The sequence below is a fragment of the Dromaius novaehollandiae genome, chromosome 12 (assembly GCF_036370855.1).
Source record: "Dromaius novaehollandiae isolate bDroNov1 chromosome 12, bDroNov1.hap1, whole genome shotgun sequence".
Taxonomy (NCBI): domain Eukaryota; kingdom Metazoa; phylum Chordata; class Aves; order Casuariiformes; family Dromaiidae; genus Dromaius; species Dromaius novaehollandiae.
The window spans coordinates 5482869-5488141 of NC_088109.1; the positions used below are offsets into that span (position 1 = coordinate 5482869).

General features: G+C 35.7%; 1 protein-coding gene across 5 annotated transcripts in view; it reads right to left on the reverse strand.

Moving 5' to 3' along the window:
• CENPP (centromere protein P) overlaps positions 1–5273 on the reverse strand; it is a 172738-nt gene that overhangs the window by 42678 nt on the left and 124787 nt on the right. The window lies entirely within an intron of this gene.

Consider the following 5273-nt stretch of genomic DNA (forward strand, 5'->3'; position numbering starts at 1 on the left):
CATGTCTTCAGGGAAAGTGCTGAAATTGGAAGATAAGAAAGATTTATGTATGTAAAAAGAAATACCAAGCAACGGAGTGTCCTAACAAAATAAGGAGACTAAGAGGAACTGAAATGGTGACACACATGCTCCCTACAGCGTGCCATACACCAAGCAAGGAGGCATAGATCATGCTCTGCACAGATATTCTATAGAAAGTCTTAACTAACACATGGTAGTGAGTAAACATACTCTGTCAGAAGATGTGGACTTTCCAGCATTTGTACGTGATATTTCACACAGTTCATTCATAATTGCAGAAAGCAGAACATTTCACAACTTGATGTTTTGCAAAGAATAGCAAGTCTTTCCAGATGAATACGGTTCAACAAGACAACATCAATATGCAGCATAACATGCACATAAATTAGTACTGAACTACAGACATACATAAAACACTCTTAGTTAATTAAGAAATCACTTTAAAATAAAATATAAATGGAGAGTCTCATGCTATAAATGGTAATCTTTTTAATGTTCTTTTGGGAAGATTTCCAGATAACTACTTTGAGGTGAGACAGAGAGAAGGGAAGAATTAATGTCAATAAAATTAAAAATCTGTAAATCTACTCCATATGCACAAGTTCCACAAAAGCTCAAGTGCCCACAGTCCGTAACAACAGGCCCATCAGTTTGGGCTTTTTTGTACAAACTATAGAAACTGTCTGCCACAATTTGCTTTAGAAAGAAAATTCCAATGCTGTCCATTTAACACAATTTCTATCTTCTAAGTCAACATATTCTCTCTATTACTCTAAATCCTAGAAACAAAATGAAGATCTCCCAGAGTTGTACTGCAGAGTTGCTGTATATGTTGTCTTAACCATCATAGCTTGGCAATTCATCACTAGTTAGGAGTCAGCCCTGCAAACAATCCAGACTCTTAAGTTCTGCTTGGAGAGATCTCAGAGTCAAGAACACTCAAACAGCCAACAAAGTCAGCATGACAACACACTGCCTGTTTTCTAATCTTGTTTAAAACACATGCAATAAGACAATCAGAAATTATATACATCATGAAAATAAATCCATTTCAAACAGCACTTGGATTTTCTTTTTGAAAAGCCTATTTTAATGCCATCTCCAACCACATTTTATAACCAAGTGTGCAATATACTCTTCTGAACCACCTCCAAATTTCTTGAGGCTTTCTGATTATTAATCAAAAGAAGAGGCTTGTTTAGTCTGGAGAAAAGATGGCTTAGGGAGAGTCTAAGAGTAGCCTTGCTATACCTGAGGTGAAGCAATCGAGAATACCAAGTCAGGTTCTATAGGGAGAGGTGCACAGCAAAAGGACAAAAGACATGAGAAATTTTTTTTCTCTATGAAGACAGTCAAGCATTGGAACTGGCTGCCAAGAGAGTCTGCACAAACTCTGTCCTAGTTTTAAAACCCAAATGGACAAAGACTTAAGCAACATGGTCTGAATTCAATCTTCACCCTGCTTTGAGCAGCAGGTTGGACTAGGTGACCTCCTGAGGTCTCCTCAAACATGAATTATTCTATAATTCTATGATTTTTACCATACACAGATGTACCTATACATACACAGATGTAACTCATATAGTAAGTTGACATTAAGTTAATTTAATTTAAGCATAAGTTACAGGCTGTCTAAAATAAATGCACTTTTTTCTGTGACTATGATGACTTCAGTTAGGTTACATCTGGCATTAAGCTGTCCCAGTGAAGTATATTCTTGTCCTACTCATGTATATTGTTTGGCCATTATACAGAAAAAAGATTAAATTTTTAAAAGGTATGATGTGCAATTGAGGTTTGATGTTCACTATAAGCTGTGATCATAAAGAGTTAACTCAACTCCCCTTTCTAGACTCATATATCATCTCTTACATTTCCACTCTTAAACTCACCAGTTCCTGATACTTGATTTCTTAACTTTTCTAAACAATTTTTTTTTTTTTAAGATGTCCTCTTTCTCATATTCTATTGGCTTGCTGGGTTCCTATAATACCCAGGATATTATACTTCAAGCATTGACAACAGGATTAAGAAATGAATGCTGTTCCTTCTCCATTTCAAGATGTTCTGTGTAGTTCAGTGGCCTTTCAGATGGATTTTGAAAATGTATAAGCCTTTTTTTTTTTTTTTTTAAACACCACACATTCTACTATATTAATTTGTACATTAATTCCACCAGCTCCCTGAGATACAGAGCAGAGCCACTCTAGTAAACACAGTAGTTGGAAAAATAGGAATATTACATCAGTATGTTCACTAATATTTCTTCTTAGTGGGAAAGGAAGAGAGGCCACTGTTGCCTTCAGGAAATTAAAAAAAAAAAGAGAGAATTTTATGTTCTGGAGAAACAATGCAAAAGCCATGCTTGAAGTATGAAGAAAGCCATGGGGAAAAAGATACCTTTTGCCACTCCTACTTTGAAATTAATCCTGTAAAATCACACAATACTATTCTCTAGTTCATAAATATTCCTGCATTCCCCTATGGTATAGGAGTAGATGTCACAAAATCCACAAGTCTTGTCTACTGTTACTGTCTGAGGAAATGACTGCAAATACATAGATTCAGAGCAATACTGATGTTACATACAGTTCCAACACTAAATCTCAGTGGAAAGATGTTGAATATATGCATCATCTAAAGTTTGAGCTTCAAACCATTCCGTGCCAAGAGCACTGGATACATAAACAGTCCAACTTTTTGGTACAAAAGACTATAATTAACACTACATGCTGAGGTGATTTAGTTTTGTTGGGACAGCAGAAGAAATTATCCTACTTGTTGCTCCATATAGCCATAACTAGGCTGCTTTACAATACTGTATGGAGTTAAGCTATATCCATATTATATGGATAGCCTAAAAAGTACATTTCATTTATAAACTCCCTACTTTTTAGTTTTTAAAAGATTCTAATTCTTTATCTCATTTTTACTTCATTTGACGCCAGATCAGAAAACTCAAGTAGAAATAATCAACCAGTTACAATTACTAGAAATACACAACATTTCAAAAAAAATCCTCTATACTAGTGTAGGGTTCCAAGAATTTTGCTGCTTTAACTCAAGGGATCCTTCATGTTTACAGAAGTGAGCTCTGAAACAGTGTTTGAAAAGAATGTATTTTCAGGTAGAAACAGAAGAAATAAGCGTATTCAAACTGTATCAAATCTCTTAAAAGCCTATTTCTACTATTGGTCGTCATCAAATAGGTATAGTAAGAGGCGTTACAGAAATCTGTTGTCACCACCTGGTGCCAACCTAAATTCTAACACCCCTCTTTTTCACTAAAGACAACTTCCTTGAATAATTTCCCCTACATAATAAGGAAGAGGGCAAGCTTTGTCCCTCGAGGAACAACAAGCTATAATGGAAAGGGGTCAGCAGAGATTTTATGAAGAATTCATGCCTGAGGCTCCAGGCTTCCACATTAATTTCACACATGCCATGTCTTTTGCTCAAGTTATTAAGTAACAGTGCTCTAGTGGCAGTTTGCCACAATATATAAAATAGCAATAAATACATTTTTTTGATTATTAATCACTGCTGGTTACTCTTCACTCCTCAAAGGAGACAATTCCACATTAAGAGATTTTAATGGCAATAACGTACATATTACACAATTCATGCAAATGACTAGACACGCACAGGGGCTTGGCACGCACAATAGCACCTACAACTGAAGCTGATGCTGGCAACTCACTCTGAGTGAATTATTCACATAAACACAGTAAATATTAGATGCTTGAGGACAACATAATGCTTTTTACTCAAACAGCAATTACCTTGACTGCACATGTCTGAAATCATTTACAAGGCCATTCTAGTCTCAGGTTTTGGCTGACCGCTCAGTATTTCTTCTTTAGTTATTATGACAGACAAGTTTTCATGAAAGAATTTAATGTAAATACTAATATCAAAACAACATTTCATTATTCACATTACATACTTTTAAATATTATTAGAAAAAACACCAGACCATTTTCAGATAGTGCTTTTCCAAGGTTTAAAAAAAAAAAAAAAAAAAAAAAAAAAAAAAAAAGAAAAGACCCTAACAAAAAAACCCATCCCAAACAAACAAAAAAACAACTGCAGAGAAGTATAATATCCTTTCCATGAAGAAGGAACTATGCCTTTTGCAGATCCCTCAGATCTTCTCTATTATCTCTTCTTAACAAAAAGTTGAGAAAAAGATAAGCAAGTGCCTCGTAGGCGTTCTGCTTCACACTAACAGCAGCTACTGCTAAGATCGCAAAGCCACATTGTTTTGTCAGATAACTACAGGGATGAAGAGCAACAATAAATTAGGTTATTTCTTGGTTTAGATCACCTCAGATCCTTAATACTAGCAAGCTTTTGTGCTTCACTGTTCATGCTAGAATATTTGCATTGGAGATATCTATACACTGAGATTCAGTAACTCTGTAAGAGAGCCTTCGATCTGCTTAGAGGATACCAGATTTTCATAGCATGGTCTAGCAGGTGAGGCAAGATATTGTCCCACTATGTTCTGGAAAGCCACTGGAAGCTGTTGGCCTTTCAAAAAGAGATACTATAAGCTAAACTTTTAAGCCAGCTTTAAGGATTTGGTAGAATTCAGGGATCAGGGATGCCACAGGCAGAGCATATGCATTAAACAAAGCTTCTCATCAGCAAAGGCTGGCCAGATCCACCATACTGGCCTATTAGGCAATTCTGTGGTCCATCCAGACAGGCTTTCTGGAGATACATGCCTAAACACTATCTGAAGATGATCCTGAGACAGTGATCAGAAGCATGAAAAGCAGTATGTAAAGATACAATGAAGTGAATGCTGCCTATCACTTTTGTCTCTAATGGATATGCCATAATTTAAGTACATGAAGTCTCTTACCTGACGGACATAACCAGGTAAAAAAAATCTAATGTGCTATTCTTTCTTCCACTTGTACTACAACAACTGTTGTCCTACTGTACTGAACAACTGTCACTTTCCTCTTTGCAAAAAAAACCTCTTATCAAAGGTATTGAAATGTCCTATCTCATTCCAGATGCAACGTCCATTTGTTAAGTGTAACCATCTCCCTTTTTTTTAAAGCAGCTCCAGATACACTGCAAAATGTTAGTATTTCTATTTTTGATTTTGCAAAGCGAAGTATAATAGAAACCAAATAACTATTTTAAGAGACAATGTCTTTTCCCAGTATCTTTCCACCACATACAGGCTAACAATTATGGTCAACTCACTGGTTACACATTCCATAACTATCTGCCTA